Below are 14,502 nucleotides of genomic sequence, written 5' to 3' on the forward strand. Positions count from 1 at the left end.
GAGTATGTATTGTACCTAAAGAGAAAAACTCTGTCAAATTTTAAATCGAATGGTGGAATAAATTCCATGACAAAAGTGAAGCAAACAATTGACCTGTGGCCCCACTGCGCTGGCGCCTGGCTTCACTGCCTACTGGGGACAGACAGCAGGAGCCCAGGAGAAGCCTGGAGCCACACCCCTGCGTGGGCTTGGTCTTTGTTTTTTGATTGGTTGGAGCCTGCAGGTAATCTGACCAGAAATGATGTATGCTATTAAATACCAAGTTTATAAAAGGGGTGCTCAGTGCTGCTGTTTCTCGTTTCTCTTCTTGGTGTCCAGCGCCGTGGAGTTCTTCATTGGAGCATGTGCTAAGCCCTGGCCCTAAGAACAAGGAGGTGAGCAGCCGAGAGCAACACCTACAGGAAGGGCCGGGCTGCCGGTGTCGGAGGAGTGGCAGTGGATTCAACAGGACCCTCAGGTTTGTCCATTCTCGCCTGGTGAGTCTTCTTGAAATGTTTGTGCGTATCATATGCCGGTCCTGGACACAGGCAGGGGACACGTGGGCCTTCAGGAGCCAGGGGGAGGGAAGAATAAATTGTATGTTATAAATTGAATACTGTATTTTATATGATAACCTTTTATTATATATTATAAATTTCATATCATATGTTCTAAATAGATTTTAAATTGTATATTGTAAACCGTATATGTGCTCGGAGGTATCACAGACAGTTCCAGGAGGTGTGAGCCTACCTGGCTGAATTCTGATGCCAGGATGGGTGAACCAGCAGGTGCCCGCAGGTGAGTCATCTTCTTATAGGTGGGCAATTAAGATGCCCAGCAACTGTGTTGATTTCCAGGTCTCTTGTTTTATTTTCTGGATTTATAGTTCTACTTAGTGGATAGGAGCTGAGAAAGTGGATCTGGTCATCCAGGAAGGAAGTTCCTGCTCACAGGCTTTGCTTCCTGTTTTTCCTAATTTGCTAAGATAGTTTCTCTCAGTTTGCATTGAAGGTTCTCCAACACAGCAGTAATAACTTTGACTGCTAAACCCAAAAAGATGGTTGTACATTGTTGTCATCGCCCCACTGAATTCTAATTCTGCCTCTGTGATATCCAGTGTTTCCCTAATTTTATGAAAAAGTTCCTGAGGAATACATTGTTGTATTGTGTTAATGAGTGTGGTTATCTGGGAAGACATATCATGTAAAATTTACATATCCCAGTCATACTATTGCATTAACTAGGAATATGGGGACTCCGTTTATCATCAGAGGATGGCACCGAAATTTTGAGAGGGTAGCATTACTTCCTAAGTATATTTGTTTCAGGTATAAAACTATAAGGTTCTGAATAACTCAATACAGGTTCTTTTTACTTCTAAATTCGATTTTGAAATTCTGAAATCATTCGGATTATGATATTTGTAGACCATTTTTAGGTCTGAGAAGGCAGGGGCATTGTTTCTGGGCAGTATCCACTCTGGTTGCCGTGTAATTGGTTCTAAACCATCGGTTGGTGAATTGAAATCCCTGTTTGTCCTGTGTTTTAAACAACACAAAATTTCAAAATCCGTAGGTATTGTGTTTTGTGGTTTGGTTCTTACAGTATGTGGTGAATTAAGTCTCCCTTCCTTCTGGTTAGCAGATACTTGTGTTGATATCCCAGGATCATTCCTTGATCCTCATCTTATGAGATGCTGACCAGTGACTACTCCGAAACAGCTCCTTGGTGCACGTCCTCGTGGATGTTCCAGTTTCCTCATTATCCACTCTTGGTGTTCCTGTTAGTGCTGATTGTTCAAATCCAGAAGTTGAAATGACCCCATGTTCAGTCTATGTGTTTGTTCTCACTGGTCTTCTCATCCTAGGCAGCCTTATCTCTGTACCGTGTTTCAGGAAGGTCTTGGCTCTTTCTCTCATTGTTAGCTTGACCTATTTATATTGCCCATGGTTTTCTCGTGTTGGCTATTTTCAAACTTGATTCCTTGATTCCATAATTTGCCCTCACACACAACAAACCAAGAAAAATCTGTTCTTTTGTTTTCTCATGCTCCCAGTCCACAGATGTTCTCTGACAACAATCACCAGGCATCTCAAAGGCTGTCTGGTCCCTACACCCTTCTCAAAGCCACATGAATATGTGATTCTTTTGCTTTTCACTTTTGCGTCTCAGTTCTGTCACCTTTTCCACAAACCTCTGTTCCTGTGACTACCATGAAACTTTAGCATCTCCCACAAAAAGCCTAGGCTAGCAACTACTAGTGCACTACTAATAAGAAGTTAAAATATAGAAACTTTGTGAGGAAATTCCAAAATTAGAGTGGTTTATGCCAAACATCTTAAGATGCTTTTCCTCTGCTTAACTAAAGTCATATCTATGGGGGAAAACTAGGTGAAGAGTTTTCTACAAACAATGCCTTTGTTACCTCTATACAATTGTGTTTGTGAGTTATGTAGGCCTCTATAATTACGTATGGGGAAACTAAAACTGTGACTTGCAGTTCAGTATTGCAAATATTATAAAGCTTTCTACTGAAGTGCTGTAGTGAGAGAACAGGCATGGAGTCCAGGAAATCCTTCAATGAATTGGTATATGTGTAGTTTTCAGAGTGCTGCTTTCAAAGACATTTAAACCTTGTAAACATTTTCATACATATGATGTTAAATTTAAAAGTACTGCCTCAGCAAACACTGAGCTCTATGTGATTGATAACTCCTCCTACACTAATGGATCACCTTGCTTGATTTCCCCACCTGATTACTATGGAAGATGACATGTGAGTGTCAAATGGGGAAAGAAAGGTTTTTCTTAAAGATTTATTTATTTGAAAGGCAGAGCTACAGAGAGGCAGGGGCAGAGAGAGAAAAAGAGAGAGGTCTTCGATCTGCTGGTTCACTCCCCATAGGGCCGCAATGGCTGGAGCTGAGCTGATATGTAGCCAGGAGCCCGGAGCTGCTTCTGGGTCTCTCTGTGGGTGCAGGAGCCCAAGCACTTTGGCCATCTTCCACTTTCCTAGGCTATATCACAGAGCTGGATCAGAAGTGGAGCAGTGGGGACTCAAACCAGTGCTCTTATGAGATGCCGGCACTACAGGCAGAAGCTTTTCCTGCTATGCCGCAGTGCCGTCCCCAAGAGATATTCTTGTAGTAGACTAATGTTCATGGTGTATAGCCCTCTGCTCTGTGCAGGTAGAATTTGAGTAATTCTTGGCAGACCCTAAATTTTTGAGGTACATAGAGATAATATGATAAATGTAATGGGACCCACAGTTTTCTGGTAAAATACTTCATGATATCTACTGGGGTCCTGCCATTTATGAAAATAGGTTCTAAAGCAACCTGATCAGTGAAGACGTTGCCACCTATTGATCCAGTGAAGCAAGTGCAGCGTGAGCACCTCTGACCCTGGCAGAGGCTGCAGCCCCTGGTGACTAAGATGCCGTAGGCCTGTACTGCTACTCATTCCACGGGGAAGGCCCTGCCATACTGCTGTGAGCATCCTGGTTTAATATTTTGGTATTGCCATGTTTTGCTTTGTTCTTCAACTTAAATACATGATATCTCCATTTGGTTCGTTTATTTCCTCTTGCAGTTTTCACAGCTAAATTTCTTTTTTTAATAATTTTTATTTATACAGAGGTGAACAGATATCATGTGTTTCATAGACACAGATTGAGGAGTATAGTGATACTTCACCTTTCCCTCCTCTCCCCAGCATGCTGCCCTCCTCCCTCCTTCCTTTCCTGTGATTACAAAATAAGCTGAAAGAATGTCATTGTGAAAACTATAGGAAAGTGTAAATTCTAAAACTTGACAGAACTAACTCCATAAGGTGTAGCTCCTGGTAGGAACTGAAAAATGCAGATTGGGCTGTTTAAAAATTGTCATGCATTTAAATATGGAAACCCTAGGAATTTAGATTGAGTTTAGGTGAAAAACTACCATGGTGCCTCCCCAAAGGTGTGTTCTCAAAACATAATGTGCCCACAACCAACTATTGCTTTGAACCAAGGGCCATTGTGGTCACCAGTGATGGGAAATGGAAGGCATTTTAGGGCAGTGAGCCTGAGGACTGTGACCAAGACCTGTCCCGGTGAGTCAGTGAGAGATCAAACTATGCATGAGCCCCCTGGCTCCAAGCCCCAGCACTTGCCCCATCTTCCTATCAGCCTTCATTTACAAAGTACAGATTCAAGTGAAATCCAGCAAGAATTTGGACAGCAGAGAGCGTACTCTTTTTCGTTGGGTCCAGTTGCCGTGTCACTGGTGACATGCTGATGAAGCAGGCCCTGCCTTTTCAGTTCCATGGTTTAATTGGGCGAATTCTCAACCTGCTTGTAATATGTAACTGTGTTACATGCATATAGGAATGTACACCCATCGGTGGGAGAATACCATATGGTAATTTATAATTCTAATTTCACTTCTCACTTTCCTGGTTTCCTTCAGATATACTAACTTTTATTTTCTATTTCTGAGTTTTCAGTCTGAGGGAGGTGAGGTGACAGTGTAATGTGTTACTTGGATATTGTCTTAAATATTCTCTTGATAGAAATCCTGAATCTTTATTTTCAAGATATAAACCGCCTGAAATTTAGTTTAGTCAAGTTCATGAATGTTTTTCTTAAGATTTATTTATTTGAAAGTCAGAGTTACACAGAGAGAGAAGGAGAGGCGGAGGGAGAGAGAGAGGTCTTTCATCTGCTGGATCACTCCCCAGTTGGCCGCAATGGCCAGAACTCTGCTGATCCGCAGCCAGGAGCCAAGAGGTTCTTCCAAGTCTCCCACGTGGGTGCGAGGGCCCAAGGACTTGGGCCATCCTTTACTGCTTTCCCAGTCCATAGCAGAAAGCTGGATTGGAAGTGGAGCAGCCGGGACTTGAACCGATGCCCATATGGGATACCGGCACTGCATTTGGTGGCCTCACCTACTACGCCACAGTGCCAGCCAGCCCCAATCATGAATGTTTTAAAACTCATTTCTTTCCCATGAAGCCTACCAAAACCCCACAATATTAACCTAAGTTCCTTAATTTTTATTTGCATTTTAAGTATAGGAACCTATTTTTGCATGTTTTATTTTTCCAGCCTTATTACAATACAACCGAGAAACAAAAATTGTATATATTCAAGGCATGCAATGTGTGTTTCGATATGAGTCTGATCTTTACATTGCATTTTCACACAAACTTTTCGACTCTCCTGGTACTTACCATACACTATGAAAGGGGTAGTGCAATGAAGCTACTTAACAAAGTTATCACTCCTATAGTGTTTTTAAAATTTTTAAATTTTATTTATGTATGTATTTTCCCAGAAGATTTATTTGAAAGGCAGGGTTCAGTGCCATGGCTCACTTGGTTAATCCTCTGCCTGCAGTGCCGGCATCCCATATGGGTGCCGGGTTCGAGTCCCGGTTGCTCCTCTTCCAGTCCAGCTCTCTGCTGTGGCCCGGGATGGTGGAGGATGGCCCAAGTGCCTGGGCACCTGAACCCACGTGGGAGACCAGGAGGAAGGACCTGACTCCTGGCTTTGGCTCAGTGCAGCGCCAGCTCTAGGGGCCATTTGGGGAGTGAACCAACAGAAGAAAGACCTTTCTCTCTGTCTCTCTCTCACTGTATAACTCTACCTGTCAAAAAAAAAAAAAAAAGAAAGGCAGGCAGCAGGGAAAGAGAGTAAGATAGAGTGAGAGAGAGGATGAGGGATATCTCATCTCATGCATTATTTCACTCCTCAAATGTCTTCAGTGGCAGGGCTGGACCCCAGGTCTCCCACTTTGGCACAGTGGCCCAAGCCGTTGGGACATCTTCTAGTGCTTCGCCAGGCACATTAGCAGGGAGGTGAATGGGAAGTGGAGCAGCTGGGACTCGGTCTGGTGCCCATAGGGGATGCTGGCCGTCTAGGTGGAGGCTCAAGCTTTTACACCCCAGCTCCAGCACCATAACCATATATTTGTATCTTGTGACTAACATCTCTTCATTTTTCCTGCTCTCTGACTGTGTTAGTTTGACTTTTGTGTATTCCACATGTAAGTGTGCTCATGTAGTATTTCTTATTTCTGTGTCTTGTTTCACTCATTGTAATGTCCTGTAGTTCCATACTTTTGGATCCATCTCGTGACAAGCAGTAGTATTTCCTTTGTTTTTAAGGTTTGGCGAGGATTCCACTGTGTGTGTATCCCAGTTTTCCTTATGGGTCCATCAACAAAGATTTGGGTTATTTCCATATCGTGGAATTGTGAATGATGCTGAAGTGAATGTGGGGGTGCAGACAGTTCTCTGAGATGGTGGTTTTCTTTTGGATTCATGGCTAATAAAGGTTGTTCCTTTTTTAATTTCATTTGAGGAACTTCCATATTGCTTTTCATAATGGCTGGCACAATTTACATTCCCTCCACTAGTGTGTGTTCTGTTTACTCTACATTGTGCCCGATACTTGTTATCTTTTAACTTTTTAATAGTAGCCATTTAACAGATATAATAACCATTGTCATCTTGATTTGCATTTTGCTGATGATAGCAATGTTCAGAACTTTTTCACATACCCTCAGGGTACATTGTATGTCTTTGTTGGAAAACATTGATTCAGTCCTTTGTCCTTTTTAAATTGTATTCTTTGCTGCTTAGTGGTATGCCTTCCTTGTATTATTCCCTTGATCACACATCCAGTTTGCTAATATTTCCTCCTATCCATTGGTGTGCCTTTTCATTTCACTGATCTTTGCTTTACTAGTTTGTTGGGGTTTCATTTCCTTACATTTGCTTTTGCTCTCTGTGCTTTAGTTGTTAGCACATAAGCAACCACTCTTGAGGCTGATGTCAAGGACTTTTCTACTTTATAAGTTGTAAGTGTTCAGATCTTCTGTATGGACTTTCAGTTCATTTTGAGCTGATTTTAATATGTGGTGTAACAGTGATACAGTTTCAGTTTTGGACATGTGGTTATCCAGGTTGCTTCTGCCTCAGATGTGGGCCTTTACGTCCAGTGACTGCATGTTTGGTAACCCTGGTGGGCCAGGGTCCCCAGTGTCTTCAGTTGGATCCATTAAACCAGATGCTGTGGCTGGAGTTGGGCAGGAGCTTGGCATGTGTAGTGATTTGGGAGTAGGAGACCATGCAGTGATGGGGTCAAGACAGGGGACTGTGGCCTCTTCCTCTGGAAGCCAGGGCTATATGAGGGTGTGTCAGACAGTTTTTTGAAGGGTAGACATTTGGCATGGTGGGAAAGACAATGCTCAGGATACCAGTGGCAGCCAGTGATGGCTTAAGTAGTTGGATTCTTGCTACCACATTGGAGACCATCTTCCAGCTTCAGCCTGGGTCAGATCAGCCCTGAGTATTTTGGACATTTGGGTAATGAACTACTAGATGGGTGGTATCTTCTCTCTCTCTCTCTCTCTCTCTCTCTCTCTCTCCTCCCCCCTCCCCCTTATTGTTTCTCCGTGTTTTGCTTTTGAAACCAATTGCAATATTAAAACTAGGTGGAAAAAATGGTTTACGGATGATTATCCCAGTAGCCTTAGATTACTGAGTCATTTCCTAGGATCATGCACGGGGATGTGTGTAGCTCACAGTAATCTGTTATCTTTTATTAGAAAATGAAATAAAGGAGCCCAAGGCTCTGTCCATAAAATAATGCCAAAGATTAATGTAGATTTGATCAGTACAAATTTTATATGAGTATTGAAATGTCACACTAGCCCATAAATATGTACAACTCTTGTGGATGAAATTTAAGGAAAAATACCAACATGTTACTTGGTGTATAAAGTTAAGGGGTTTTAAATGATTAATGTCACAACTAATATTATGGTATTTGAAAATGGTTAATTAATACAAGCAAAAACATAACCTGTAAATAACTGAACTGTTCTTTTCTTGTCATGCTCAGTCGAAGGGCTACCTGGCTGTGTTTTAAGTTGGTGATGGATATTTATTTTAGATTATTTCCTTTAATAAACTAAAATGGTAGTATGTTTTCATGTGTGTATGTGAAATTGAACAGCATCAGAGCAATACAATGAATATGAGATAAGCTTTTTCATATTTGGGATTTTATTGGTTTTTGAGAATCACTACAGAGACATTTTAATTTGTACACTATTCTTAACAAACCAGAAATTAAAAAAGTGAGGGCTTGTCATTCTTTTAAAATCTTTTATTTTTGAAATAGTGTATTTTTAAATTTACCTCATAAGAGCTTTATATTCCATTCAATAAAGAGTTCATCTATTAAGGAAGAATATAGGCAAGGGCAATAAAAGTAATCAAACAAAAAAAGTCCTATCTTTATGATCAGTTATGAACTTAAACTGATCACTTTAACTAGTAAGATGGCATTAAGTGTCAAAGAGATCACAGCACTCTGGCCTCAGAATCAGCCCTTAAGGCATTCGGATTAGGCTGAAGAGCCCATGAGAGTGTTTTTAGGCATGGAAAGCCAAGATACCCTGGCAAAAACAAACAAACAAACAAAATAAACAAACAAAGAAAAAACAACCAAAAACAAAAAACCTAAGCGAAAGATCTCTGGGAGTGAGATCCCAGTGGAAAGAATGGGCCATCAAAGAAGGAGGTACCTTTCTCTGAAGTGAGGAGAGGACTTCCACTTTGACTATGACCTTGTCTAAATAAGATCAGAGTTGGCGAACTCAAAAGGCTTCCATAGCCTTGGCAACTCATGAGAAGAGCCTGGGGTGATTACTGACACCATAAACAAGAGTGTGAATCGTTAAGTCAACAACAGGATTCACTGTGCACTTACTCCCCACGTAGGATCTGTGTCCTTAATGTGTTGTCCAATGTGAATTAATGCTATAACTAGTACTCAAACAGTATTTCACACTTTGTGTTTCTGTGTGGGTGCAAACTGATGAAATCTTTACTTAATATATACTAAATCGATCTCCTGTATATAAAGACAATTGAAAATGAATCTTGATGTGAATGGAATGGAAGAAGGAACGGGAGATGGAAGGGTTGTGGGTGGGAGGGAAGTTATGGGGAGGAAAAAGCCACTGTAATCCAAAAGCTGTACTTTGGAAATTTATATTTATTAAATAAAAGTTACCAAAAAAAGGATCACCTAAATAAGACCAAGCATCTGCTGATAGTAATAGATAGGAAAAAAAAAAAAAAAAGCCGGCTAATCCTCCGCCTAGCGGCGCTGGCACACCGGGTTCTAATCCCGGTCGGGGCGCCGGATTCTGTCCCGGGTGTCCCTCTTCCAGGCCGGCTCTCTGCTGTGGCCAGGGAGTGCAGTGGAGGATGGCCCAGGTGCTTGGGCCCTGCACCCCATGGGAGACCAGGAGCACCTGGCTCCTGCCTTCAGATCAGCGCAGTGCGCCGGCCACAGTGCACCGGCCACGGCGGCCATTGGAAGGTGAACCAATGGCAAAGGAAGACCTTTCTCTCTGTCTTTCTCTCTCTCTCTCACTGTCCACTCTGCCTGTCAAAAAAAAAAAAGTAATAGAATTAAAAAGGAGACAATGATCCAACATGGGAAGCAAGCCACACAGCAGACTCCTAGAATGACAACTACCCTAAACAGTGCTCTGGCCTCAGAATCAGCCCTTAAGGCATTCGAATCTGGCTAAAAAGCCCATGAGAGCATTTCAAGCATGGAAAGACAAGAAAGACACTGTGGCAAAAAATCACCCACATGAAAGGTCTCTAAGAGTGAGATCCCAGGGAAAGAAAGGGCCGCCAAAGAGGTCAGTACCTTTCTCTGAAGGGAGGAGGGAACTTCCACTTTGATTATGGCCTTGTCTAAATAATGTTGGAATTTGTGGACTCGAGGCTTCCATAGCCTTGGCAGCTCATGACCAGGAGCCTAGGGTGATCACTGATGTCAAATAGAAGAGTGTCAATTGTTAAATCAACAACAGGTATCACGGTGCACTTGCTCCCCATGTAGGACCTCTGTCCTTAATGTGTTGTACTAGGAGAATTAATGGTAAAACTAGTCTTCAAACAGTACTTTAAAGTTTGTGTGTCTGTGTGGGTGCAGTCTGTTGAAATCTTTACTTAGTATAGAATTGATCTTCTGTATATAAAGATCATTAAAAATGAATCTCAATGGAGAATGGGATGGAAGAGGGGGTAGGAGTTGGGATGGTTTGCGGGTTGGAGGGTGGGTATGGGGGGAAGAACTGCTGTAATCCAAAAGTTGTACTTATGAGATTTATGTTTATTAAATCAAAGGTTTCTATAAAAATGACTACTACACTAATGTCGCTCCCCGTCTTCGTGGAGGAATGACACAGGACCCTGCGCTGTTCTTTTGTCTGCTCGGCCCTCCCCGGGTTTGCTGCTGGTTCTTCCCAGGTTGGCTACGTCCCTCCACCTCCGTGGAGGGGCGGGCCCCCTGCCACTTTCCCCACTTCCGCAGGGGAGCGGCACACCACCGGCCGGCTCTCTCGGGGGCTGCACAGGTGTTCCTTCAGATAGATGTTCCCGGTGCATGTTGTCTCTCTCCTCCTTTTTTTTCCTCTTCCACCAATCCCAACTCTGCTACCCACACGCCGAGTACACTGCTCTCCTCCAATCAGGAGCAGGTCCTACAGTTTATTGGTTGAACTGGAGGCAGCTGTGTAGAAGCTGTTTCCTCCTCTCCCAGCGCCATATTGTGGGAGAGCAGATGCATAGAATAAGTCTTAATTCCAGTAACTTAGTCTAGTCCGAGTTGCTCCCAGTTGCTCCCCACACACTAATACACAGTAAATTTTAAAATGATCATGAATTATTAAAATTATAGTAGTATATCATCCTTAAGAATTTGTTTGATAAAGATATAAAAGAAAGTTGAACAAAACTATATTTGCAGCAGTACTGATATACACAGGCATTAACTTTTTTTTCTGTTTTTCTTTTGTTGTTGCCTGATTTCTTTTTTCGTAAAAGAAAATTTTAGCTCTCATATATAAAGGAGAACATCTAATATTTGTCTTTCTGTATCAGAATAATTTCACTGAGCATGAAGTCCTCCAGTTGCAATGATTTTGATACTAATAACAGGCTTTCAGTTTTTATAGTACTGTAATATTCAGTTCTACATAGATGCATCCAGTTTTGCCAGCACCACTTACTGAATAGATGATACTTTTTTCCATTGTATAGTCTGGGCACTTCCATGAAAAATCAATTGTCTCTACCTGTTTGGATTGATGAATTAATTAATTAAATTCCACTATCATGCTGCCTTGATTGCTATAGCTTTGTAGTAAGCTTTGAAGGCAGGCATTCTGATGCCTCCAAGTTGATTGTTTTTTAAATTTTGCTCAGGATAATTTTGGCTATTCTTGATATTTTGTGATTTCTTAGGGAATTTAGGATTATTTTCTCATTCTGTAAAAAATGTCATTGGTGTCTGATAGGAATTTCATTTATTTTGTAGGTTGCTTTAATTAATACAGGTATTTTAATTATACTAATTCTTCCAATCCGTGAGCAAGTTATATTTTTCCATGTTAGGAGTCCTTGATGATTCATTTCTTCAACATTTTAGAATTATCATTGTAGATATCTTTCACTTAATTGGTTACATTGATTCCTAAGTGCTTTATTTTTGTCTCTATTGTGTATGGGATTACTTTTTAGATTTCATTTTTGGCAAGTTGGTTGCTAGCATATAAAAAGCTACTGCTTTTGTATGTTGATTTTGTAACCTGTAACTTTACTGAATTGGTTTTTCATCTTGAACCATTTTTTTGGTGGAGTGTTTAGATTTTTCCATGCACAACATCATGTATTCTACAATGTTGTTGAATCCAGTTATTGTTAACAGTTGTGTTGAGGAATATTTAATGTGATAAATATAAGAGCATGTCAAAAAGGCTTAAAGTTTATCTGTGGAAAATTTCTCTGTCATTTGCCATATGGGAAATAGTACCTGGTAGACTTGTGGACTGACGTTGTTAATGGAGTGCATGGGTTCACCCATTGGTTTATCGCTGGTTTCTGTGTCCCCCACAGACTCCCAGTGAGACAGTGAGGCTTCTTGAGGTTGTGTGCACAGTGTTGCTGGCAGCCCCGTATAAGTAACATGGTCTCATGAGATCATTTCAAACATTTGTACCTCCACCTGGGTAATGCAGAGTCTTGTGTGCTGCGGGATGGTGAGTCTGCATGCACCAGATGACAGCTGGCTGCTCCTCACATGCTGCCAAGTACCACCCAGGACATGGTTAAGAAAGTAGATGCCTTGTCTGCAACCGTCTCAGGTGGTGAAGTTCTGTATCTCAGACACCAAGGAAGTCCACACAGATGTATATACACCTTGCTGTGGATGGAGATACAAAGCCTGCCCAAAGACTGGACAGGAACAGATTGAGAAGGGCAACCTTGCTGTGTTCCTGACAGGAAGTAGCCTACAAATCACGGGGCAACAGACTTGGCAGCTGGCAGCTGTCACTGAGCCACATCAAGATCCTGTCCAGCTTGTCTGGAAAGCACAAACAGATGGCATCATGTTTGCACAGAGGGTGAACATAAACGTTTTCTACTGCAGTGGGTGTCCAGATCATGTTAAACACCACACTACAGCAGGAGCCTCTGTATTTCAATGGACGTGTACAATTAAGAATAAAAGAGAGCTGTTAGGCATTCTTCAGTGAGTATGTGCAAGCCACCAGCCCTGAATGGCAAAGCTGCCCCTAGGACAGTCCCAACCAAGCTACCTTGGCCCCAGTGGAATTATTTATTCACTTACTTAAGCGTTAGTCATTATGTTCCATTGAAAGACAAGAAAACAGATTTCCCACTGGTTGGATCACTCCACTTGAGTGGCAAGGGCCCAAATATCTGAGCCATCCTGTGTTTCCCAGGGTAAGCAGAAGCAGGAACCTGGATGTGAATGCATGACAGGTATTGATCCTAGATACTTTGCGATGGGATGCTGGCACCAAAAATGATGTCTTTAATTGCCATGCCAAATACAATGTATTGATGCCTTTATATACTAATTATTAGAATGGCAGTGTGAGATAGAGAGAGATGCTTCCATCTGTTGGCCTCACCCCCAAAGCCTGCAGACATTATTGAAAGGGCTAGGCCAAAGTCAGAAGCCAAGAACTCCATCCAGTTCTCTCACATTGGTGGAAGAGACCTAAGTAACTGACCCAATGCCTGCTATCCATCAGAGTGTACATTAGCAGGAAACCTGACTGCAGGAAGATTATACTGAAATCCAGGTGCTCTGATATGGGACGTGGGTAACCCAAATGACATCTTAACAACTCTGTCACAGTTCCTTGGCTATTGTTACATTTTAATGATTTTTTATTTGGAAAAAAAATATTAGTGAGGGAACGACATAGAGATATCATCCCAACCACTACCTCACTCTCCAAATGGCTGCAACAGCTACAGATTAGCCAAGGTGAAGCCAGGAGCAGGAACTCCATCTTCTTTTCCAACATGGGTTGCAGAGTCCTGAGATCTTCAGGCATCACCTACTGTCTATCCATGCACCTTAGGAGGAAGCTGGAGTGGAAGCATAGTAGCTGGGGCATGCCCCAGCACTACAATATAAAACGGAAGCATTGTTAGCTGTGCCACAACATCAGCATTCCCATTGTTACTTGTAAAAGCAGTCCCACCACAGGACCGAGCAAAACTTCTGGCCCTGTTGGCGGCAACTTCAGAAGTTTATCAACCTACGCAAACCCTAAGCACCCTGGGAAATACGAAGGCAGACACGTAGAGTGTTCACAGCCAGAGTTTGCTTCAGCATCTCTCTGCAGTCCAGTGCTGTGTAATCAGATGTGGTGCGCTCTCTGACTTCCTGTGATACATGTTGTGACCTATTCTGAACATCGTCAACAAAGTCAGTGGCTTCGCAGGCTGCACTGCTGCCTACTGGCTCATTTCAGGCAAGTCTCATGAGTTTCTGGACACCACTGAGGCCCTTCTAGACAGAGAGAAGACCACCAGACATTCAACCATGGTGGGATTCTTGTGCACACTAGCGGTAAGCAATCATCACCAGGCATCTTTGTGGATGACAATCACCATGTATTAGGGTCACATTATAGAGCCTTATGGATCATCAGGCACTAACTCCTACGGCATTGTGATCATTCCCAGTAAAGTGCATCAGTCATTATTCATTGACAGACTATGAAGAGGACATGCCCTTGGGTCGACTGCCATGGTCAGCATCAAGACAGGACCCAACCTCTTCCTATGAGTCCTTGTGTTGCTTCTGCCTACCTCTTCTTCTGCCTATCATTTCTGTTCCTTGGCATGGACAGCCTAAGACTTCTGTTCTTCACCTAGATCAATCCCAAGTCTTTTGTACTGATGCGGCATGGACACTTAACACACATCCCTATATTGTCAACACCCTAAAATATAACTCAAGAAGGACAAGTGGGGAATCGACATAGCTGTCCATGATAGAGTATAAGTATTCTTTGAAATACATTGAGTCATCTATTAACTCACCCATCAAGCACCTTCTCCAAGCTGGCGGATAGGAATGGAGGCATCCCGCAAGTTACCACCACCTCAAGAAGGTCATGC

The 14,502-nt window shown here is 42.3% G+C and overlaps 1 protein-coding gene across 13 annotated transcripts in view; it reads left to right on the forward strand.

Moving 5' to 3' along the window:
* Positions 1–14,502, forward strand: part of LOC138848073 (uncharacterized) — a 213,082-nt gene that overhangs the window by 66,055 nt on the left and 132,525 nt on the right. For 5 of the 13 annotated variants that reach the window (XR_016218312.1, XR_016218309.1, XR_016218311.1 and 2 more), the window contains exon 4: positions 319–476. The gene's annotated coding sequence lies outside the window, so the exon portion shown is untranslated. Of the gene's footprint in view, positions 1–318; positions 477–1,623; positions 7,954–10,182; positions 10,752–11,952; positions 12,588–14,502 lie in introns of those variants that run through there. The other 8 variants (XR_016218310.1, XM_089310661.1, XM_089310663.1 and 5 more) reach the window with 6 other exon arrangements.

This window comes from Oryctolagus cuniculus, chromosome 12 (assembly GCF_051225735.1).
Source record: "Oryctolagus cuniculus isolate XC-2025 breed Fujian yellow rabbit chromosome 12, ASM5122573v1, whole genome shotgun sequence".
NCBI lineage: Eukaryota > Metazoa > Chordata > Mammalia > Lagomorpha > Leporidae > Oryctolagus > Oryctolagus cuniculus.